Below are 26,317 nucleotides of genomic sequence, written 5' to 3' on the forward strand. Positions count from 1 at the left end.
CAAGTTGCCTCTGTGCTGCCCAGTGGGAACTGAACCCTTATGGATCTGACTTCTCGCCCCCCTGTTTCCTTCATCTCTGATTGGCTCTAGAACGCTGGCTGTCCCTTTCTGATGTGCTAAAGATAGGCCAGCTGGTACTCTAAACCACTTGAGGAAATGGACAGATTAGGTTTACAGTCTTTTTCTGCCATTGATTTCTATGGTAAAATGGGGGTGCGTATAGGTACGCCATGATACTCACTCTTATCTTCCACTCTGTGCTTGTTGTGATGCACAACCATACATGGCAACCTTTTAAAACTGGGAAGTGGAAGACTTTGAAAACAGTTGGGAAACTTATTTTCCAAGTTGACTTTGAAGCAGAGGATATTTTGGGTGGTAGATTGCCGAATAACACAATTTTTTACTTAAAAAATAGTGATTCTCCCACACGAATCAGGTTTGTTGGCATGTAGGTGCACAAGGGATGCCCCATAGTTTCTTGAAGTGACCTGAAAGTAGCAGGTATTGCAACATAACATCTAAATCAATTACAACACAGAGTGGATGACAGTCTGTCCCAAAGTAGTCATCTCAACCAGTGTACAGCTCTTTCTGAACCTAAATAGACATTTATGGGGAGAACTTTCAGTGTTGTGGAGGGTAACACAGGAGAGAGCCGCATAAGGAAATCAAGCTGGCAGTGTTTTCCTGACTGGAAGGCCTTCTAGTCTTGCTTGAGGTTTTAGAATTCTCCTTGCCATTCTCCCCTATACAGTAGATGGCACATCTGATTCGTGGGAGGATTTTTGGAGCAAGGCAGCCCTGACAATGCTTAACAGATGGCAGATGTAGTTATAACATATAGATTGAAGATGGGCAACTGTGAATACAAATATATATTTTTCTTAATGACATGAAATAGTCAAGGAGAGAAAATGAGTTACCCATCTTTAATTTTATGTGATGTATGGTTCCTCTATTTCATCTCCCACAGCTGTCATCAGCACTGCAGCAACAAAGGTATTATTAAATAGCACTGCATAATGTGGCCTCACCTGTGCCTGCCTCTTCTCCGTACTAAACCTTGTGTCCTGCACGCACACCCCTTCCGCCCTTTTGGCCACCTCTTCCTTCCACCACCCCATTTTTAAAAACTGTACCTGTCTTCCTGTCAACAGCATTAACCTCTTTTTCCCTAACAAGTAGTAAAAAAGCTGGTGTACTGCCACAACCTTCTTCCCAATTCCTCCCAATCTCGCACTCCCTCACCCAAATTAAAAACAAATAATACATGCCGTTCGCCACCACCACCACCTTCAACAGCACCCTCCCCGTCCCCAAATACTAAAAAGAATCACACCTGGGGCTGTATTACAGTAAGTGTCCCTGGGGCGCAAGGGGTGTGTGCTTCCACGTTGTGTACCCGGGGCACTTTGATGTTACAGAAGGGGTTGCTGATGCTTGTGCAGCCCCTTCTGTAATACTGCTAACACTGGCACAAGAGTAGTGCCAGCTCTGTTGTGAGAGGGAATTCCGTCATTTGCATGGGGTTGTGGCCCTTTTTAAATGAGGGAATCATTTTGGCTTTGCACCATGCCATATTATTGATACAGACAAAGAGGCTAACAGGCCCTTAGCAGGCGCATTTAAAGTGTGCCAGAAAAAGGTGGCAAACTGTCAGCTCCCCTCCTCCCTCCAGGGGAGCCCTCCCGAGGGGTGTAGGGGGTCCCATGAAAACCCCCAGGCATCCCTGTGCAGATGGATGCAGTCACTCACTACACCCACCTGCAAGGGGATTTCTAATCCTTCTTAAAAGTGCGAGCGGGTTGCTGCATTCACCAGGGACGTACCTTAGTGAGACTCGTGGGGTATGACCTCAAATCTCCTAACCGTAGTGAGCTGCAGGTTGGAGAGGTGAAATGACCAAGGTTCAGTATGAAGTGTTTCCATGAGGAACAAGGTCAGTATTGATTTGTATTAGATGGGCTAATGTCTGGAGTGGCACAGTGAGCGAAAAACAAGTAGGGAATGCTACCCTGGGCAACTGGCACTGGTTAAAATATTTGCAAGCATTCATCCCATCATGTTTTGGGTGTTTGTTTGCCAATAGTATGACTGAAACCTGAGATTGAAGCAGCTTTCCACGTCTACTACTGCAAATGTTTGTGAATTCCTAAAAGTGGTTAATTTGCACTTTTGCGAGGAGTACTTCTATAGATGCATATTTACTATTTTTTGGTAAACGCCTCACTAAAAAGCATTGTTTCGACTAAAAAAAGTGAACAAGTTAAAATCTCTTAGCAAAATGGAAACAACAAGAAAAATCGACAGAGACATAGCAAACCCATCTCAGCACCCCGAAAGCTACCAAGCCAAGAATGCATTTGAGAAATGTTGCACCCTAAACACCCCTCTGAAGCTATGCCCCTTCCCATCCCAGCGGGTAAAGTCATCTACAACACAACGATGTGGAGTCTTCCTCCTGGGATCACTTACTTTAAATGTATTTTCACTGCACACAATCTCCTTTGTCTCCTCTATGAAGAAGACTTGGTGGTAGAGTTGTCATGTAAGGCTCCATGTTTCCAATCCTCACCTTTTACAAATCATTTTATTAAGTGACTGATGGTCCCACGTACCAAGTCCACGTTGCAAATAGAGGTTGGTGCACTAGCAAATTAATAATAGGGTGAGCTGAGCCAGAGCCGAGCTAACGATCTGGCTTAGCTCCAAGAGACCATGCACGTCAACTCATGAAAACATTTGCCATATATAATGTGCAACAAACCAACTGTAAATATATGAAACAGTCTTTTCAAAATTCAGAAAATATGTATTTCTTTCACATGCTGAAGCGTAGGGGTGTAGCTCGGAGGTCATCAGGGGAAGTAACAGGTAACAATACATTTTCTGATGAATAGTTTGGTACAGGCGCATTCAGTTGGGTATGGTGAGGTGTCTGTCGAATTACGCTTTGAATTTTTGTCTGCACACACACACTCTATCATCTCTGTTTTGAAAGCCCTAAAATATGTTATTTTACAAAATATTGTTTCTCTCACTTAAAACTCTTACCAATGTGCATACCTTTCCCTTGCCACTGCCTCTTATGCCCCCCATGCGCTCTGCGTGTCATATAATGCATTTTACAACGCAATTGTTGGGAATTCTGAAGCTCACATCCCTCAATCTTATTGACCAAGCTACGCCACTGCTGAAGCGTTTCACCGTAGTACATCAGATTGTATCACTGCATGGACTGATGTTTATTGAAAGTGACAGTTTTTGAACAGGAGCTTATTTACATTAATGGGATGAACCCAGCCCCTAATTACAATGCCATTAGTGAACCAAGATGCAGATCAGTAGCCATATAAACCCTAAACGTGGCCTAAATTCTTATGATAGATGGAACAACATTATAGTCAATTAACACAAACATGAGTTTTTTGTACAGCGCACATCCTGAACTCAAGTATTGAAAAGTGCTGTCATGTGATAATAACGAAAAAGGAGGCTCTGTGTAATAAACAGTTTGCCTAGGATCACACAGTTTGGAAAAGCAGAGAAGTGATATTTATTCCAGGTTATCTGTCTTCACATTGTGAATTCAACCATATATCTATATATCTATATATATATATATATCCTGTTTTACATCAAAGGTCACTCCTTTGTCTTTTATTCTTGGTGCATGACAAGGAAACCAGGCACAGACATAGCAGACCCAACTCAGTACCCCTGATCCAAATTCAGGGCAAAGGATGCATTTATTAGTGGGCTGTCACACTCCAAACACCCCCTTGAAGCTACACCCCTGGCCTGCATTGTGTAGGACAGAGCAGCTTTTAAACAGTTGCTCCATATTTCACATAAATGTATCCCCAACACCACCCAACCGCGGGCCACACAGGTTTGCAGCTGCCCTGGGGGGGGAGGAGGTGAGTGGGGCAGAGCATTCTTCATAATAGGTCACATGTCCCCTGCTTAAGGCCAGCACACTTGTTTAAAGGTGTGCCATGGTACAAACAGGGAAAATGCACCCTTTATGTAATATGGGCTCTGGTGTCCTTCGGTCTCCCTTTAGTCCAACCCACTCTCCTACCCAAATATATAAAAATAATTCCCGGTCTCTTGCCACTCATCCCCATCACCCTCTGTTCCTTCCTTTCCTCTCCCAGCCCCAGCTGCTGTCTCTGCTCTTCATTAGAGCTAAGAGCTAGTGCACAGTTGGCAGGCTCTCTAGAATTAATTGTTATGTCACATCAGTGGGAAACCACTTTTGTTTCCAATGGGTGTGAGTAGTACTCTCACATAACTATATCACCTTTGCAGTAACCAACTATGAATATTGATTCAGCTCTTCTGACTGGCTTTTCTGACCGACCTAATGTCGTCTGGAGATGTCAGAACAAACTAGTTACAAAATCAACAGTGAACCATTGTGAATGAATGCAATACAGCATGCAAAGAGACGGTCCTTGAAAATGTTTACAGAAGCTTCCTATAGCAGAACGTCTTCAAGAACAGTGTTATTCAGTATTAAACAAATCTATTTGTTGCTACACATAGGGGGTCATTACAACATTGGCGGTATAAGGCGCTTACCGCCGTGCAGAAGACCGCCAATACAGCGCCGCGGCGGCGGTAGACCGCCACAGCTATTATGACACACATCACGGAATCCGCCGAAATTCAGACACCCACACAATCCCACCACACCAAAGGTCAGCGAGAAACATGCGGAAACAAATCTTCCACGCCAACAGAAACACGCCCATGCCATTACAACCCAAGAATCCACGCGGCGGTCTTTCAACCGCGGTATTCCATTGGCGGTACACACCGCCGCGCTCAAAATACACACACATTTACAATACACCGCCACATTGGACAATTCCAAATACACACACCTGATACACATACACACACCACACCCACACATCCAATACAATATAAAATACACACCCACATCACCCACAAACCCCTACAACCTGAAATTCTGAGAGAAGGCGAGAGAGAGAGAGCACAGAATAGACAACCCCATCACACAGAGGCACACAACACCATCACCCACACAACATCCAAGCAGAAAACACCACATACCACTACACTCACCACACTCATCACCACATATACCACCCCACACATCACCCACACCACCCCATGGCACGCCAAAGACACCCCCGCTTCTCCGAGGAGGAGCTCAGGGTCATGGTGGAGGAAATAATCCGGGTAGAGCCACAGCTATTTGGCTCACAGGTACAGCACACATCAATAGCCAGGAAGATGGAGCTATGGCAAAGAATAGTGGACAGGGTCAACGCAGTGGGACAGCACCCAAGAAATAGGGAGGACATCAGGAAGAGGTGGAACGACCTACGGGGGAAGGTGCGTTCCACGGTCTCCAGGCACCACATCGCGGTACAGCGGACTGGCGGCGGACCCCCACCTCCTCCCCCAACAACTAACAACATGGGAGGAGCAAGTCTTGACCATCTTGCATCCTGAGGGTCTCGGAGGAGTCGGTGGAGGAACGGACACTGGTAAGTCAAATCTTAAATATCACATCCCCCACCCTACCTGCATGCTATCACACACCCCCACCCTCACACCCTCCCCTATCACCCAAACTCCTCACTAATGTACTAATAACAGAAACTACACATCCCAAACCCAAGACCTGCATGACACAACTAAGCATGGGCATCCATCACTAAAGCATGCCCACTGCACATACCCAGAACACCCCCCAACCATCAGCACACAACCCCCACACAGGAATGCCTGCACTGGGGTTCACGCACACCCACCCATTGCACACCATGAAACACACACATGCAATAATCATGTTCTTATACCCCTGCAGGAACCCGAAGGAATGTCACCACACCAGAGTGTCCAGACAACACCACTCCACCTCCAGAAGAGGCCCACAGTGATGATAGCAGCTCTGCCCTACTGGATCTTGATGACCAGCCCGGACCATCGTGGGCCTCAGGACAGTCGGTTCCCCTTGCCCAGCCACAGCCCAACACCGAAATTCCACCCTCTGGTAACACCAGCACAGCACCCACCCAGCGGGCCCAAACCTCCCTACCCAGGACAGGTCAATCAGCGGTGTGTCCACCACTACAGGGCACCCAGGGTAACCCACCACCCCAACAACAACAGGGACCTGGGGGCAGTGGTAGTGGGCACACGGTCCAGGGGACGGAGGCACAGGAACATGGGGGAACTGGGAGGGCTGCTGTGCGACAGAGGGAGGACAGGCTAAGGGAACCAACTCTCCACGAGGCCCTCTCCTCCATCATGGGAGCATACCACCACTCCCAGGAGACGATGGCCACAGTCCTGGACAAGTTGCAGGAGACCCTGCGTCTGCAGGAGGAGCAGTATTTGGCGTTCAGGGAGGAGTTCAGGACCATCGGCTCTGCCCTGGGCACCATCGTAGGGGTGCTGACGGACATTCAAAAGACCTTGAGGGACACCGTGGCACTCCAAGGGGCCCCTGACACTAGCCACGACGATGAACTGCCCACCACCTCCGCCGCCGCTAGTGGACAGGAGGCACCGCCACAGGACCACCACACCAGCACCCCATCCCCTGCAGACGGACAAGCACCACGCAAGCGGGCCCTGAGATCCAGGAACAGGACAGAGCAAGATGGCAAGACCCCCGCCAGGAAATAAAACCACCCTGATTGTCCCCCCACTGTCCCACTTTGTTACCCTGTCCAAATCGGAACTGCCCCAGCTCCACTTCCAATGGGCAGGTGTGCAGTGTACCTGTGAGACTAATAGACTGGACTCTGCCATGGACAATCCTCCACCATCACCCATCACCATTTTACAACCCCCTTCATTTTGTAGCACTTAAATAAACACCCTTGAAACACTAAAAACACTGGAGTCAGTCTATGATTTGGAACTTTGTATTATCAATTACAGTGTCATAATGGGTTACCCATTGGAAGGCTAACATACCAATGTCACACATCACAAGCCCTTCAAGGATGCAAGCAGTTGACACGTAGGTTACCACATTTGTGAAACTGAAATGGAAGGGGACAACTCAGTTAACAAATAGTGAGTGAAATGTCGGAACAGGATAGAGGTAGACGTGTAAAAGTTAATGTAATGTGAAAGCTGAAAATGTACTCACCTGTGTTTCACTGGAAATATTGCTGTATGACTGACTCCCTGTTGTCGTTTTCTTCTTCCTCAGCTTCATCCTCATCACTGTCCACATGCTCCACAGGCTCCACAGCTGCTACAACACCGTCATCTGGATCATCCTCCTGCAGAAAAGGCACCTGGCATCGCAATGCCAAATTATGGAGCATGGAGCAGGCGATGATGATGTCGCACACCTTCTTCGGTGAGTAGAATAGGGATCCACCTGTCATATGGAGGCACCTGAACCTGGCCTTAAGGAGGCCGAAGGTGCGTTCGATAACCCTCCTAGTCCGCCCATGGGCATCATTGTAGCGTTCCTCTGCCCTGGTCCTGGGATTCCTCACTGGGGTCAATAGCCAGGAAAGGTTGGGGTAACCAGAGTCCCCCATTAGCAAAACACAGTGCCTCTGGAGTTGAGCCATCATATCAGGGATGCTGCTATTCCGCAGGATGTAGGCGTCATGCACAGATCCAGGGAACATAGCATTTACCTGGGAGATGTACTGGTCTGCCAAACAGACCATCTGGACATTCATCGAATGATAACTCTTCCAGTTTCTGTACACCTGTTCACTCCTGCGGGGGGACCAGAGCTACATGGGTCCCATCAATGGCACCTATGACGTTGGGGATATGTCCAAGGGCATAGAAGTCACCTTTCACTGTAGGCAAATCCTCCACCTCAGGGAAAATGATGTATCTCCTTACGTGTTTCAGCAGGGCAGACAACACTCTGGACAACACGTTGGAAAACATAGGCTGGGACATCCCTGATGCCATGGCCACTGTTGTCTGAAAAAACCCACTTGCAAGGAAATGGAGCACTGACAGCACCTGCACGTCAGGGGGGATTCCAGTCGGATGGCGGATTGGTGACATCAGGTCTGGCTCCAACTGGGTACATAGTTCCTGGATTGTGGCACGGTCAAACCTGTAGGTGACGATTAAATGTCTCTCTTCCATTGTCATCAGGTCCACCAGCGGTCGGTACACAGGAGGATTCCGCCATCTTCTCATATGTCCCAGCTGACGGTGCCTAAGAAGGACAACAGCAAAGAAACAGTCGCTATTCCTCCAGGTATGTACCCACAGTCACACAGAACACGGCACCAAACACAAAACCCTTCCTGTATGTGTGTTGAGTATAGGCCTAGCTATGTGTGACGCAGCAGTAACTGAAGCCGTGTGGGCCCCTGAAATGGCGGCTGCCTGACCTCTAAACTGGGACAATGGGATTGTGGGGTAACTGCACTGGCGTTGCACACCGTCGCGGTAGGCGGTCGTAGACCGCGGCGCAATGCTGCATTGGTTAACATTGGACCCTATGGTTCCCAGGAGCCAATGAACAGGTGCGCTGGCGGTAATGATGCGCCCCGCCGCGGACGTCACCGCCATTTTCTATCTCTTCAATCACTAGATACCTGACCTTCGACAGGAGAGGACCTACACTGCTAGTGCTGCTGTGACCTCAGTCTGGAAGCGACGATGGCTGCTGCGTCTGGGGAAAGGGCCCCTGCCTTCACTGCACAGGAGTTGGAGAAACTTGTGGATGGGGTCCTCCCCCAGTACATGCTACTCTACGGTCCTCCAGACCAACAGGTTAGTACACAGGGAGCACGTTGTATGGGCTAGGCCTGGGTGGAGAGGGCTGGGTGGAAGAGGGAAGGGGCCACAGTTCATACTACAGTAAAGCATGGGAATAAATGGGCCAAATGGTCAGAGTAGGGAGGGGGCCACTCACATTGATGGTGCAGTTGGTAATGACTGTTCCTCTTCCCTTGTGCATGTCATGTAGGTCAGCGCCCACCAGAAGAGGGACATTTGGCGTGCCATCGCCAAGGACGTCCGGACCCTTGTGGCCCACCACAGACGGGGCACCCACTGCCGGAAGAGATGGGAGGACATTCGCCGCTGCAGCAAGAAGATGGCGGAGGCTCAGCTGGGGGTGGCCTCCCAACGTGGGAGGGGTGCCTGTTGCACCATGACCCCCCTGATGTTCCGGATCCTGGCGGTGGCCTACCCGGAGTTGGATGGGCGCTTAAGGACATCACAGCAGACACAAGGGGGTGAGTACAACCTCATACTGCGGACTTTGCGTGCAGTGGAGGGGTCTGGGTGGGGGAGTTGGGCCGTGGGTGTCCCTAGGCCAGGGCGAGTTCGGTAGGCAAGGACCCTCCGTAATGTAGGCCATGTGGCACTCTACCCCGCCTCAGAAGAGTGGCAAGTTGAGGTATAGTTGCCCCTGTGGCATCCATGTGCGCAGATTTCCACCATTGCCATGGAGGCCATATCCCAGAAATTGCATGTGCAGAGGCCAGGAGCACGGCGTTATGCATGGGGCTGCTGCGTCTGTCTTGTCCGCCAACGGTAGCGGTATGCCATGCACTAAAACTCTCTTTCTTCTGTCTCCCCCCCCCTTTTCCTGCTCTCCCTGTCCTTTTGTACATCAGCATCATCAGGCGGAGGTACAGTGGCACCGGAGCACGAGGGAGCTGCATCCCACATGGCCATGGAGGGCCACACCACAGACTCTGAATGCACCAGTGGGACGGAGGGCGAGGGGAGCTTCACGTCGGCTACCGGATCACCCACCAGCGACACGGACTCGTCCACCGATGGGAGCTCCCCTGTGGTGGCGGCACCATCTGTGCGCCCCACTTCTACAGGTACAGCCACCACCTCCCCTACCAGCACCGCCCTCCCAGCAGCCCCTCAGCATACGCCCCGTGCCCGCTCACCCAGGAGGGTGGGCATCACCTTCGCACCAGGCACCTCAGGCCCTGCCCCAGTCACCCCAGCTGCCCTCAGTGAGGAGGCCATTGACCTCCTCAGGTCACTCACTGTTGGGCAGTCTACCATTGTGAATGCCATCCAGGGTGTAGAACGAGAGTTGCAACACAGTAATGCATTCCTGGAGGGCATTCATTCTGGTTAGGCTGCCCTTCAGCGAACCCTGCAATCTCTGGCCTCAACACTGATAGCAGCCATTGTCCCTGTGTCTAGCCTCCCCGCTCCAACTTCCTCCACCCAGACCCAATCCCCTGTACCCCAGCCCATCCCAAGCACACCTACAGACCAGCATGCACACAAGTCAACAACCAAAAGTAGCTCAAGCAAACATAGGCACCACACACACCACAGGCACTCACACAAGCATCACACCCATACAGACACAGCAACATCCACTGTCTCCACTGTGTCCCCCTCCTCCTCTTCTCCCTCCTCCCTCCCAGTCTCGTCTACACACACACCTGCTTGCACCACATGTACAGGCACTAGGACTCGCACCAGGACACCCAGCGCCACAAGCTGCTCACCTGCACTCACCACCTCCACTGCCATTTACACGTCCCCTGTGTCCTCTCCCAGTGTGTCTGTGACGCCCCCTCCCAAAATACCCAAACGCCAGCAATAACTCACCCAATATCCATCCACCTCACGACAGCCTCCAGTACCTGCACCCAAAACAGCTAAAGTGACACCTCCTACAACCACCTCCTCTTCCTCCACTCCCAGACCCCCTCCAGCTACCCATCCCAGTGTCCGTCAGAAACTGTCCCTATGTCAAATTGACCTTTTTGCCCCCACCCCGCCCTCCAATTCATCAGTCCCGTCGTAGCGCCTCAACCAAAAAGCCTCCAGTACCAGTGGTGCGTGTTCCAGGTTTTTGGAGTGCACCGTCCACCAGGGCAGGCAGTAGGACCCGGAGCCAAGGCACTGGTAGCCCACCCCCTGTAAAGGCTCTGAAATTGGAGAGTGGACGACGGGACCGTGTCAAGACTCCTGGTGGGACAACAAGTGAAATGGGATGGAAGGCGATTGGTGAGTCAGCTGTAACTCCAAAAAAGGTGGGGAATGTCCAGAGGAAGTCTCCCCAGCCTGTTGTGAGTGTCACGGCGGAGAAGTGCGCCATCATTTCCGGCGGTGCAGACACAACCGCCAGCACCGTCATCACTGGTCCAGAGACCACCGCCAGAGTCACAGCCCAGGAGGGCCCAAGTCTCGTTACTGGTCAGGAGACCACCGCCAGAGTCACAGCCCAGGAGGGCCCAAGTCTTGTTACTGGTCAGGAGACCACCGCCAGAGTCACAGCCCAGGAGGGCCCAAGTATCGTTACTGGTCCAGAGACCACCGCCAGAGTCACAGCCCAGGAGGGCCCAAGTCTTGTTACTGGTCAGGAGACCACCGCCGGAGTCACAGCCCAGGAGGGCCCAAGTCTCGTTACTGGTCAGGAGACCACCGCCAGAGTCACAGCCCAGGAGGGCCCAAGTCTCGTTACTGGTCCAGAGACCACCGCCAGAGTCACAGCCCAGGGGGGCCCAAGTATCGTTACTGGTCAGGAGACCACCGCCGGAGTCACAGCCCAGGAGGGCCCAAGTATTGTTACTGGTTCAGAGACCACCGCCAGAGTCACAGCCCAGGAGGGCCCAAGTATCGTTACTGGTCCAGAGACCACCGCCGGAGTCACAGCCCAGGAAGGGACAGGATGCCACAGCCCCGCTGGCCAATGATGGAACGTCATGCCACACACCAATGTCCAGTTTGGAGATCGTCATGCCACACACCAATGTCCAGTGTGGAGATTGTCATGCCACACACCAATGTCCAGTGTGGAGATCGTCATGCCACACACCAATGTCAGTATCAGAACCGCCATGGCAAAGCACCGCTGAACAGTCCTGAACCGCCATGGCAAAGCACCGCTGAACAGGGCAAAGACCGCCATGGCAAAGCATCGCTGAACAGTCCAGTACCGCCATGGCAAAGCACCGCTGAACAGTCCTGAACCGCCATGGCAAAGCACCGCTGAACAGGGCAAAGACCGCCATGGCAAAGCACCGCTGAACAGGGCAAAGACTGCCATGGCAAAGCACCGCTGAACAGGGCATGCACCGTGTAGGAATGAATGGACCGCCAGATCAGGCATCCTTATCCCATGTGCAGCTGGGACAGTGACAGGACAGGAACTTTCACGGGGAGACTCATCCAGTCTGGGCACCAGTCCCCCTCCAGAACCAGTGGAGACCTGCATCTACTTGAGAAACTCTGGCTTTGCACTCCCCAGGATGTAACAGTGGGCAAACCACCCACTGTAGAGACTTGAGAGACTGTGGCTTTGCACTCCCCAGGATGTAACAGTGGGCAAACCACCCACTGTAGATACTTGAGAGACTGTGGCTTTGCACTCCCCAGGATGTAACAGTGGGCAAACCACCCACTGTAGAGACTTGCGAGACTGTGGATTTGCACTCCCCAGGATGTAACAGTGGGCAACCCACCCACTGTAGAGACTTGAGAGACTGTGGCTTTGCACTCCCCAGGATGGCACAGTGGGCAAACCACCCACTGTAAAGACTTGAGAGTCTGTGGCTTTGTACTCCCCAGGATGGCACAGTGGGCAAACCACCCACTGTAAAGACTTGTGAGACTGTGGCTTTGCACTCCCCAGGATACATCAATGGGCATGGAGCCCCGTCGTGGATCTGGCTCCACATTCATGTGGCTGAGGTGCCCCCCCTTCCCTTCCCCCTGAGGTGCCTATAGTGTTTCTATCTGATGCCCCGGCAGTGTTCTCTCCGATTTTGGTCAGGTATCTATTGTGGGCCTCGCCCATGCATTTTTGGACTGTTGGTGCACGGACATTGTTGTGTACATATCTGCACTACTTCTTGTATTGTATATATAATTATGAGTGATTTAGAGATATATATCTGTATATTTTTGTATGACATGTATATTGGCACATTACAATGTTTGACCGAAATTCGCTTTGTCTTTGCATTCTTCCGGGGGGATTGTGGGTTGTTAATGTGATATTTTTGACTGCATTGGTGTGTATGTTGTAATATGCGAGGGTGGGGTGGGGGTGTTTGGTGGGTGTCCCCCTAACTTTTGCCTCCCCCCTCCCCTGTGTCATAGATGCAGTACTCACCGGTATCTTCTGCGCCTACATCGCTGTTGGTCGTAAATGAGCAGAAAGACAAGGGCAGGGAGTATTTGGAGTTCCGGGTCCATGGAGTCCTCGTTTCTCGTGGGATGTGTTCAGGTGAGCGTTTTCCCATAGCAAAAGCTGTTTCCGCCGTGTTTTTATCCACGGTGAATCCGCCCCGGAAAAGGTGGCGGATTGGCGGGTTGTAATGGTGTGGGCGGTACATTGTCTTCCTCCTGTCTGTTGGCGGTAACCGCCGCGCTGCTTGTCTGTACCGCCGTGGCGGCCGGTGTGTTAAAGTGGCTGTCTTTGTTGGCGGTTTCCGCCAGGGTCATGATTCCCTTTTTTTGTCCGTCGGCCTGTTTGCGGTATTACCGCACCTTTTACACCGTCCGCCAGGGTTGTAATGACCACCATAGTGTCATACAGAAATATAAACAGAGAATATTTATCATGATACAACATCCATTTTGGACAAGATGGCCTGGAGCGTACATGAGACCTAATTAGCCTAAGCCAGAAAAACACACTTCAACGTGTCGTAGCAAATCTGTTTCATTTGTTTTTTAGTTAAAAAAATATCTTTATTGGCATTTTATTCAAGAGACATACATAAAGGAGCAATACAAGGCATCAAAACATAAACAGCATGAGAGAATGCATATCAATTACTGTAAGCAATTCCCCAGCAGAATTCAGGACAGCAACCAAGAGTCTAGGTATATTTCCAGGAACAGTAATACCAAGGTAGCTCAGTAACAGTGTGTCTAATGAGACATAGAATAAGCCAATAAAGGAAATATTGAGCAATATAATGCATCATAACAATTGCACAATACAACACTTCTACAGAAAACTGCTGTCTGGTTAAGTCAACAAGACAGGAATGTCTTACCCCTGCATTAACCCCCTTGGTGCCTGGGACGAGGTAGCCTCGTCCTCGGCCATGGTTCCCGTGTGCCGGGGACGAGACCAGCTCATCCTGCACCTGGCCCTCGGGGGCAGCGCTCCCCGTGGGCCTCCCACCCACACACCCTGTCAGGGATGGAAGGGAAATTGCTCCCCCTTCCACCCATGATCACCCCTGTGACGACTCATCAGAGGTCGCCTCCCACCACGCTATCGGAAAGAGAAATGAACCATTTCTCTTTCCTATAGGGGGCTGTGGGTGGGAGAAGCATCAAAGGAAAGGAAAGGCCTTTCCTTTCCTTTGATGTCTCTCTGAGCATTTTTGCAGCCTGATCGTGAAGCGATCGGGCTGCAGAAACGCCCACTAGACACTAGGGAGTTTTTTTATATATTTGTGCATAAGAGGAGCGGCCCCTTTGGCAAGTGCCGCTCCCCAGGAGGCACATTTTTTTAAGGCCTTTTCTGCCCCCGAGGCAGATCGGCCTACTGTAATTAGGCTGACCTGCCCCCAGGGGGGGCAGAAAAGGCATTAAAAAATGTGCAGAAACCTCTAGACGCCAGGGATTGTTTACTTTTTAAAAAAAAATTACAGGAGGGGAGTGACCCCTTAGGCAAGGGTCGTGACCCTGGGGGCAAATTATTCTTTTGCCATTTCTTCCCTCGTAAGGGGCAGATATGCCAATTTTGTTTTTTTTTAGACCAATCTGCCCCCAGGGGGGTCAGAAACCACTAGACCCCAGGGATTGTTTTGGTCAGTTTCACGCAAGGGGAGAAACCCCTTAGGCAAGGGTTGTTCCCCTAGGGGGCAATTTTATTTTAGGCCATTTTTGCCCCCATTGGGGCAGAAACCACTTATGCACCCAGAATTGGTGTGTGTGTTTTGTTTGGGGGGGCAGCCCTTTGAGCAAGGGTCGCTCCCCATGGGGGCACATTACTGATGGCTATTTCTGCCCCCCTTGGGCGCAAATCGGCCTATTTTTGTAAGGCCCATCTGCTCCAAAGGGAGGGGGGGCAGAAAGCCCACCAGAGATCAGGGAAGATTTAAAAAAAGAGGGTGGGGGCATGGCCATACCCCCACCCCAAATAAATGAGGACAAAGTTGCCCCTCCGATCTGCTCCCAGGGGGGGCAGAAAGCCTACTAGATGCCAGGGAATTAAAAGAAAAATAGTGGGGTGGTGGCTACCAATCAGTTGAGGTTTTGATCACTTTAGATGTAGAGTCTTTATACACTAATATTCCCCAGGCAGCTATCTTACAGGTCATTGAGTCCGCCCTTCTCCAACATCCATGGACTTCCCAACCCCTGTACATTTCGTGATGCATTGTGCTTCCCTGGCTATGACACAGAACTATTTCCAATTCGAAGATTCTTTGTACCATCAGATTCGAGGGACCTCGATGGGTAGCACTTTTGCTCCCAGTCTGGCATGTCTATACATGTACCAGTTTGATTTTTTTTTTATCTTACCAGCATCGAATCCTTTTTTTGACAACATTAAATTATGGCGCCGATATATAGATGATATTCTCATCATTTGGCAAGGATCCCTCAAGACCGTTGACCTGTTTACCAGTTGGATCAATACACTAGATCCCTTCTTGAGATTTGCAGCGCACGTTTCTAGCACACAAGTACCTTTTTTGGACTTAATGATCCAAATTGTGAATGGGAAACTAGTCACTGATACCTATCATAAAATCACTGATCGGAACAGTTTGCTTTTGTATGACAGTCATCATCCAAAGGCCCTACGTGATAACCTTCCGTTCAGCGAGTTCTTGAGACTGCGTCGCAATTGGTCCACTGTCCAATCATTTGAAGTACAGGCACGTGATTTGAAAAATAAATTACAGCACCGACATTATCCCACCAAGATCATCAACCCGGCCTACAAGAGAGCCCGGCACAACCATAGAGAAGCTCTCTTAGCATCTACCATGCGGGATGAACAAGTACGGTTGACATGTGTTTCGACTTACACCCCCATGTCAAACACCGTGAAAAAACTCATCAATAAAAGGTGGAACATTCTACTAAGTGGAGGGACGCAGATCACTAAACCTTTGTTTGCGTTCAAGAGATCTCCCAACATCAGAGATCTAGTTATCCACACACGACCGCGCAAACAGGGTGACTCACAAGATCAGCCCACCCTATGGAATTTACCCCCGGTCTCCGGACACTATCCTTGTGGATCTTGTAACATCTGTCCTTTGACCAAACGGGAGGACGAACTTGATCTAAAATATGTTGGAGTCTGGCGTTTGACCAAACACACTAACTGTAACACACGACACTGTATCTATTTGATTACGTGTCCCTGTAACTTACAATATGTAGGTATGACAACTAGACCCGTTAAGCAAAGAATTAACGAGCATCGCAGCAATATCAGATGTTCCCGTATCACAACGAAATTGAGTTCGCATTTTCTGGAAGCCAAACATGGTCCTAACGATCTGTGGTGGACAGTCTTACAAGTACCCAAATACAATGACAATGACCCTAAATATCTGTTCAGGACTGAACAACGTTGGATTTTTAGACTTAAAACATCTAGCGAGGACCTTAATGATGACATCCCTTGGTGGACCCTATCACCTTAGTTCACCTGTCTTGCTTTACTAGGATTGGGGTAGTTTGATGTTGCAACAGACATCCTTTTTGCACCGTCTGTCTAGATATGTCACTACAGTCCAGACAGAGCTTTTCTATTGTGATTTTACTGACCAACAATAAAGGGTTTTCACAGCACTTGACCCTTTTTCCTTTTTCCTTTTCTACGTTGATTGACTCAATCGCAAACATCGCTATTTGTGATTATTATTCACTTGTTTTGGACCAACTTTTTATTGTTCAAAGATGGCCGCCGTTTTACATTGGCATTACTATCCCTTTTCTTTAGTCCGTTTTCAGTGTCGACTTTCTCCAGACACTGATGTTCCTTGTTCCGGGCTAATTGCCCAATACCGCTTTTTAAAAAATCTCCCGGGTACACAGAGCCTTCGTTGACAGGCATGCGACCTCGGGTAGGTGCACGGCTGACCCCGGGGAGACTACAAGTAAGTTCGGCTGCTTAGACTCATTTAGTTTGCGGGTAGCCATAAGCCAGGACCTCGTTTTCTTGACGGACCCTTTTAACCTTTAGCAGTCACCGAGTTACCCGCGAGTGCACTACCGGTAATTACTGGTAAGCGCTCTCCAGTTAAAACGCCCGCTTGCTACGTTTATTTACTTAAGTGTATTTTTCTGACATGCCGTTTGACCCCGCATGCCTTTATTTTTGTTGGACCTACGCGGAGATGATTATTTACGGCTACCTGAGTCGATATTTGCCATACTTTTCAATTTAGACTCATGTATACTGTGTTTATTCCTTTTTTTGTCATATCATTTGATACTACGATCACCAGGGGGCTTGGACATGGTTTACTACCCTATACATGTATAATCCCCTACATACACAGTGACATTTGAATCTATTCAGACAATGTTATGTTTTTTGGAGAATGTTACCTAATGGCTATGTATATATGTTCATACATACCAATTGTTATTATATTTCTCGACTATATATTTTACTGCTATTCTTTCATATGTAGTGAACTCTCCTTTGGTCTGAGGTTTACGCGTCCCTATGATGCCCTGTCTCCACATGGGATGGTAAGCCTTCCATGTCATGTCTAATGTACCTGACTATGTCTTCGGGGTATTATGTCTACCACGTTCACTATGGTTTACACTTTTTTTCGAGACACCAATGATTGTCTTGTTTTTTGTCTTTGTTTTTGTTTCTGTCTTTTATACAGGGCGACCTACCAATCTACTGACTGTGACAACTAGTCTACGGACTGTAAGTGACCTTCTAGCACATACTGTTTTGTTTTGTTTTTCAAGGAGAAGTTACAATTTACAGTCCTGATGAAGCGCCATTGGATCAATTTCTGACCGCGCAGGCGCGAAACATGTCGACCTTCTAGTGTTAGGATAGAGCACATCTCCTCCTTTCCTCTTTTTAGAAGTACAGGGGACATCACTTCCCCCAAGTACTCCTTTATTTATTTTTAATCTTGGCCTGACCCTCACTTTGAGCAATTAAATTGAGACACTGGGTGTTCAGAGCCAATTTTAACCCATACTTCACTCTCCTTTTCTTTCCTTGTCAGTACGTACTGCAGACTCCACTGGATCTGCGATACAACTTTCGGTCTAGTGCCACCACTATTTGTGTGGTGGCCCGTCAGATGTTGCAGTGCCGGTCTGACGAGGAGTTAGACCGATGATGATGCTTAGCGTCTTATTTTGATGCTTGAGGGCACTCCTACTACATTACTGACACTTCTTTCGTCCTCATTGACAGATCTCTCTGGAACAGTGTACTCTTTTCATTTATATACCAATCAGTATGGGCATGGTTATGCCCCCACCCCAACTGAAGGGGGTAACAATCTTTCAGGTCTCCCCCGCACATGAAAACATCTTATCCTACGGCAAGCAAGAGGACAATTGATTATTTTGGGCTGCACTTTTTGGACATTGGGATGCTGCCATGTAGAAAAATCTACGAGACATAGACACATCTGAAAACTAAACATCTGGGTGAGTCCAGGATGGTGTGGTTCACATGCAGCACACACCCATTTCTTACCCACAATGCCCTGCAAACCTTCAACTTTGCTTGAAATCACACATTTTTTCCCCACATTTTTGTGATGGAACATTCCAGAATCTGCAGGAAGCCACAAAATTCCTACCACCCAGCCTGTTGCATCTATACAAATAAACATTCTGCCCCACTTGTCAGCCTAAAAACGTGTCTTTTTCACTGCCCTTTTGGATCCGCTTTGGTTCCCCCTCATTTTTGACATGTTTTTGGCTCTTCCCTGTCACAGGCACTTGACCCACCTACACAGTTAGGTATCATTGTTACCGGGAGACTGAGGGGAACGTTGGGTGGTTTGAAGTTTGTCCTGATGCAGTGATCCCACACAGAAATGTGGAAAAAATTTGATTTTTTTAGCAAAATTTGAGGTTTACTGAGGATTCTGGGTAAGAAAACACTGGGGGATCCACACAAGTCACACCTCCGTGGACTCCCTCAAGTGTCTAGTTTTCAGAAATGTTTGGGTTTGGTAAGTTCCCCTAGATGGCTGCTGAGCCCAGGACCAAAAACGCAGGCCCCCCACCACATAGTGGTTTGGGGCATTTCCTGTTGGGGGCACTAGATCTACCCACACAAGTGAGGTACCAGTTTTATCGAGAGACATGGGGGAAGGCTGGGTAGACAGAAGTTTGTGGCTTCCCTCGGATTCAAAATCTTTGCAGCACGGAAATGTGAGGAAAAAGTGTTTTTTTGGGCCAAATTATGAGGTTTGAAGAGGATTCTGGGTAACAGAACCTGGTGAGAGCCCCACAAGTCACCCCATCTTGGATTCCCCTAGGTGTCTAGTTTACAAAAATGCACAGGTTTGGTAGGTTTCCTTAGGTGGAGGCTGAGCTATAGGCCAAAATCCACAGCTAGGCACTTTGCAAAAAACAGGTCTGTTTTCTTTGGGCAAATGTGATGTGTCCATGTTGTGTTTTGGGGCATTTCCTGTCACGTGCACTAGGCCTACCCACACAAGTGAGGTACCATTTTTATCGGGACACTTGGGGAAATGCTGGGTGGAAGGAAATTTGTGGCTCCTCTTAGATTCCAGAACTTTCTATCACTGCTTTGTGAGGAAAAAGTGTTTTTTTTTTCCCCAAATTTGATGTTTGCAAAGGATTTTGGGTAATAGAACCTGGTGAGAGTGCCACAGGTCACCCCATCCTTGGTTCCCCTAGGTATCTAGTTTTAAAAAATGCACAGGTTTGGTAGGTTTTCCTAGATGCCGGCTGAGCTAGAGACCAAAATCCACAGCTAGGCACTTTCCAAAACACAACTAGTTGTCAATGTAAAAATGTGATGTGTCCATGTTGTGTTTTGCGGCGTTTCCTGTAGCCGGCACTAAGCCTACCCACACAAGTGAGGTACCATTTTTATCTGCAGACTTTGGGTAATGCTGGGTAGAAGGAAATTTGTGGCTCCTCTCAGATTCCAGAACTTTCTATCACCGAAATGTGAGGAAAAAGTGTTTTTTTGCCAAATGCTGAGGTTTGCAGAGGATTCTGGATAACAGAACCTGGCGAGAGCCCCACAAATCACCCCATCCTGAATTTCCCTCGGTGTCCAGTTTTAAAAAATGCACAGATTTGGTAAGTTTCCCTAGGTGACGGCTGAGCTAGAGGCCAAAATCCACAGCTAGGCAGTTTGCAAAAACACGTCAGATTTCAATGTAAAAATGTGATGTGTCCATGTTACTTTTCCTGTCCGGACACTAGGCCTACCCACACAAGTGAGGTACCATTTTTTATAGGGAGACTTGGGGGAACACAGAATAGCAGAACAAGTGTTATTGCCCCTTGTATTTCTCTACATTTATTCCTTCCAAATGTAAGACACGTGTATTTGAGAAATGCCCTGTAATTCATATGCTAGGATGGGACCCCAGAATTCAGAGATGTGCAAATAACCACTGCTTCTCAACACCTTTTCTCATGCCCATTTTGGAAATACAGAGGTTTCCTTGACACCTATTTTTCACTCTTTATATTTCACCAAATGAATTGCTGTATACCCAGAATACAATGAAAACCCATTGCAAGGTGCAGCTCATTTATTGGCTCTAGGTACCTAGTTTCTTGATGAACCTACAAGTCCTATATATCCCCACAACCAGAATAGTCCAGCAGACGTAATGGTATATGGCTTTTGAAAATCTGACATCGCAGGAAAACGTTACAGAGTACAACATGGAGGCAAATGGCTGTTTTTCACCTCAATTTCAATATTTCCATTATTCCAGCTGTTATTTTCTGTAGGAAAACCTTGTTGGATTTACACAAATGACCCATTGTTGAATTCAGAATTTTGACTTCTTTACAAAAATGTTTTTCCTCTCTGGGATCCAGTATTGGTTTCACACCCATTTCTGTCACCAACTGGAAGGAGGCTAAATGCACAAAAAATAGTTCAAATGGGGTATGTCCCAGTAAAATGCCAAAAATGTGTTGAAAAATGTCATTTTCTGATTCCAGTCTGCCTGTTTCTGAAAGCTGGGGAGATGGCGATTTTAGCACTGCAAACCCTTTGTTGATGACATTTTCAGGGAAAACACCACAAGCCTTCTTCTCCAGCTCTTTTTCCCATTTAAAAAACAAAACAAAAAAACAACATTTTCGCTATATTTTGGCTAATTTCTTGGTCTCCTCCAGGGGAACCCACAAACTCTGTGTACCTCCAGAATCCCTAGGATGTTGGAAAAAAAGGTCGCAAATTTGGTACAGCTTATGTGGACAAAAAGTTATGAGGGCCTAAGCACGAACTGTCCCAAATAGCCAAAAAAAGGACTGGCACATGAGGGGGGAAAAGGCCTGACAGCGAAGGGGTTAATCTGGAGGGGAGGGGGATGAAGATGTTCCAGAGTGCAAGATGCCCACTCCAATTATGGCACGTAGCCTAAAAGACATGAAAACATATATGTCTGAGATGTGGGTACATAACCAATCAAATTTGGAGGTATGTCAGGGGCAAATATCAGGGGTGGTCGAGACATGTAGGGATTTGTCTTCTTAGAGCATCATTCAACTGTAGGAGGATGCAATTTATTAAACAATTGGAGGACGTATCTGACCCAACTCATCATAGAGGTAGTGCTCCCATGGGATCTGTGTTCTCAAGCCAAGGCCTCAGCTTCAGCTAAAGCCCATTTGTGGGTCGTCGGGAGTCAACAGTTTATTGTAGGGGGATGAGGTTGTTTCCACTGCATAGCGATCAGGCGTCTGTATAGAACAGTCGTCAGATTGACAAACTTCAAATGTTTATTATGATTTGTGCGTGGTAGAACGCCTTAGAGGCAGACAAGCGGGGTTGGAGAGATCTGGACCTCCACAATATCAGATATCCGTTCCATTACATGGGTCCAGGCATGCAGTAGAGGGGAGCATTCCAAGACCATATGTATAAAAGTTGCGTGTACTGGAAACATTCTGCTGAGACGATATGGTGTAAGATAAGTAATGTGTACATAGTTAAATTGTGTGTACTTCAGAAATGAGTATCAGGAGACTCGGTGTACTTGCTCAAGGGCCATGGACCATTGTTGGGTGGGGCAAGTTCCACAAAGAGGGATTCGTCTGAACGTATTTTCCTCTGATGTGGAGGGTCACCTTTTCTATGATGTGGCGCTGTCTAGAGGGTCGATATAGATCTGTGGCCCACCATGGGTCTATATACGCTGGGGTCCTAAGTGTATTGGGTGTTCTAAGGGCTCCTGGGGCCAAGTATCAACAATCTATGCTCTAATGGCAGAGTAAGACAGAAAGAGGCCCACCCCAATGCCATTATTGATCCCGTAGGTCCTCTGCTTCATTTGTAATAGCTCCATGTCAAGCCACATTTAAATTCAAGTGTAGATTAATTGCTCTGCACATTTGATTTAATAACACAGAACTATAACACCAGAAACAAGCTTTATTTCATAGAGCCGCCTAGGGTTTCTTTATTAAACATTTCGGAATTTATTTTGTAAAGAAGTTAGATTTGATGGCACTGTGTTTAAAATGTGTTTCTGAGCATTTTTCTTAGATCTGAATCAACTTCACCCCCTTTTCTCCACTTTGTAAACGTGCATTGGGTTCAAACTGGACCTAGCTCTAAGTGACTCCATCAGTGACTCCTAGAGATGTCATTGCAGCCATCTATTATGGTACCCAGCATGGGTGTTGAGGTAAAGGGCAACAGGTTATGGATGCTGCTGGTTTGGGCCTGTTAGTGCCTAGTAGGGGCCTAGAGCCAGAAACCCTGCCACTTTACCTTCAGACCACCAGATAGGCAGCTACTCATCTCTATAGGGGATAACTGCTCTTAGAAAATATGGGATGAGCACATCTGGGTACAAACCTTCATTAGCAACCAAAAGGTAAAGATTGCTGGCAATAAGCTTTAGGGGATTGTTACCCCTAGCTGACGCCCATCGACTGTGCTCAAAGTGACTATCACTTCTAGAAACAAGTCACCTACTGGGCTCCGATTATTACTCCTGGCTTCAAGTCACCTACTGGAATCTGATTATTAGTTCTGGCCACAGCCAATCTCCTGGCTTCTAATTGCTTAACAATCATGGCTACAGTGAACCTTCTGGTCTCTGGAGCATATCACATTTGGTGCACCCCACCAATAGATCAACTCGACAGATAGCTGCCCCAGTACAATTCACTTCCAATTCCACAGAGAGCAGACAATCAGCCAACGGCATCAGCCCTCTATTCATACACCAGTACTAGGAGCACCCCTCTGACCGCAAGACTGTGGACAACAACTCTAGTCTTTCTGACAGTCCTCCTGGTCTCAATCTGATGTAATCTGTATCACCACATGAGACTAGAGTATAGCATATGTAAGATCATGTGGATCCTTGCTAGTAGTTAGATGCCACAAATCACCTAACTAACCAGTCAATACTAATTTGACCGGGCTGCGAAGACTAGAGAGATCAGCTTCACATTGATGCTCACAGAAGGTATCTAACAAAGCCCACCCTGTAGGTCTCAAATAGTCAGGTACCAAGAACACCAGCATCCTGTTGTTACAAAAGGATGTTTATAACACAGTGGACCCTGGCAGTTGTCCTTAACTGATACTTCATAATCACAATCAAATAAAGGAAAACTGTAATGCTGTCTTTTTAAAAAGACTTCTGATTCCTACTCACTCCTTCTCCATACCTGTTACTTCCCCCGATGACCTCCAGATACAACCAGCATAGGATACAAGACTGAGAACATGAAAATTCACCAACACAATAAAGGACCTGCAGAGTTAATCAGTGCTGCCAGCATTCCAGAAACTATAAAAATACAAAACCACCCCTCACACTTCCTTATCCATCACATCACCAACTGCTCCATCTTTTAACATGATAACTGCACCTCAGTGATCATAGTGCATGGCAAGGAATCACTTCCCACATAGGCTTAAAGCAAAGACAACATACTTCCAACCACACACCCACATGGTGTAGTGTGCTTTCCATGTGGATAAGCACTTCACATTCCCACATATGGGTATTAAGTGCTATACAAACTCTACAATACAATACGCCATCTCTCATGCAAATGCTCTTCCTTTCTAGTTTCACACTCTCAATTGCATGCTATCTCAAAGAACCTCCTTCCACTACATTCCTAAAAACTAGCATGAAAAATTGCCCTTGACTTAAAATGTTTGCTTTCCTCTCCTTTTGTCCTGTTGAATGGCTGACACCTTACCTACCACTTCATACTCAGAGACCAAACTACATTCCTGTTAGGTCTGAAGGGTGAGAACAATGTTTGAATGTGCACTATAGAAAGATGTGTAACGTAACAAAGCAGGAGGATGGCTAATCCCTGAAGGCCTTGAAGACACAAGCCATGTTCAGTGCCTTGCAAAATGCCAATGACTTCTCTCATCTCTCACATCAGTGTCATTGTGAAGGAAGTGTTATAGATGCTGGTTAGGAGCTTCCATAACACTCCCAAATAAAGGCTTCTCAATCATTAATTCCTCCTCTAACTCATCCTCTTTGTCTGAATTTAATTACATCTCTAAAGATGGTCTACTCAAGATCATCATAAAGTTAAAATTGACCTGCTAGCATGATGACATCATCCCAGCAAAAATAATTTCAAAGAAGGCCTAACCCTACAGTAAAACCTGGTGCTATAGTAATATATCCCAGCATGAAGGCATCTTACCCGATTGACTAAATTTGGGTCATATAATGCTCCTTTTATAGAAACCAGAAGGAGACCGAGACTTACTATCCAATGATAGACCTATTACAAACCACCATTTGCTGAGCAAAGCCATTGAAAAATGCATTGAAACACTATTATCTTCTTTTGTCATCAAAAACAATTGTTATGCCTCCCTATCAATCTGGTTTCTGAAATAATACAGCACTGAAAGGGCCCCTTTAAAACAAATACTCACCAACATCCACAGAATAATCTACAAAAGAAGTGCATGGCTGCTTGTCTTGGACCTTTCCACAACCTTTGACAGTATTGGTCACCAATTGTTCATTGGGATCCATATGTGCTTCAGAGGAAAAGTCCTCAGGTGGTTCACTTCCTTTTGCGCCAATCACAAACCAATCGTGAGACTTGGCGCTTCCTCATCCAGCACATTTTACATCTCCTGTGGTCGTCCACATGCTTTCTTCCTTCTCCTATACTATTCACCCTGTTTATGGAGCAGTTCAGAGACCCGATAAAGCATATAGGTGTCAAAATCAACCAATATGTGAGCAACACCCAGATTTACATCAAAGCTAACTCCCTTTGTGACATCTCTGCTCTGAAAGACTGCTTAGAAAAGCTCCAAGACTGGATACCCACCACTTCCTCAATCCTAACCCGGACAAAACTGAATTAATTATGCACAAATAACACCTCCTTGAATTCTACTTTGAATAGCTCAAAGAACATGAATCCTCCAGCTTCATCCCATTCCTATCATCTGAAGTGAAATCATAGGCATTTTGATTGACCACTCCTGTTCTATGAAATCCTATATAACCAAATCTGCCAGACTATCTCTATTCTCCCAGAAAATACTCAGAACTTTACTCTTACCACATGACGTTTCCCTGGTCTTCCAAACCATGATTATCCCCCACATCGACTATGGAAACTCAGTTCTCACAGGTGACCCTAAATACTTCTCTTGCAACACCTCAGGGCACCCTGGATCCTTCAATTTGATCACATCACCCCAATACTAAAAGACCACATTAGATCCTGATTGAGACCAAAATAAATCATCCTGCATTTCTCTTAAAGCCATTCACTTCTTTTTTCCAAACGATCTAAAACTATCTGGAGAACTGAAACATCTTAGAAGTAGAGAAATCCTCACACTTGAATCTAAAGATCAGAAAGCCTAGTCAGCCAATCATAGTAATTCGCAGGAGCAACCCCCTCCCTTCCTCTGGAACTCATTTTTCCCTGAACTGCTCTGCCAAGAAGACCTGCTCACTTTTCGCAAACAACTAAAAACCTTCCTCTTGTACCTGAACTGATCATGCACTGAACTTTTCTGTTAATGATCTTTTGTACTATATGATTACAAACACTAGTCCTAAACGTTTGCTTCTCTCCTCTTTGCCCTTTTCTCTTCTCTTGCACTCTCTCTTCTTCTCTTCCTATTTCCTTCACCTCTTTCCTTCAAACAGCTCACTCTCTTCTATGT

At 47.4% G+C, this 26,317-nt stretch overlaps 1 long non-coding RNA gene across 1 annotated transcript in view; it reads left to right on the top strand.

The window, feature by feature from the left end:
- LOC138299880 (uncharacterized) overlaps positions 1-26,317 on the top strand; it is a 39,674-nt gene that overhangs the window by 347 nt on the left and 13,010 nt on the right. The window contains exon 2 of the long non-coding RNA XR_011204844.1: positions 17,811-17,854. This is a non-coding gene — a long non-coding RNA (uncharacterized lncRNA). The remainder of the gene's footprint in view (positions 1-17,810; positions 17,855-26,317) is intronic.

Source organism: Pleurodeles waltl, chromosome 6 (assembly GCF_031143425.1).
Source record: "Pleurodeles waltl isolate 20211129_DDA chromosome 6, aPleWal1.hap1.20221129, whole genome shotgun sequence".
In the NCBI taxonomy this organism is placed as follows: Eukaryota; Metazoa; Chordata; class Amphibia; order Caudata; family Salamandridae; genus Pleurodeles; species Pleurodeles waltl.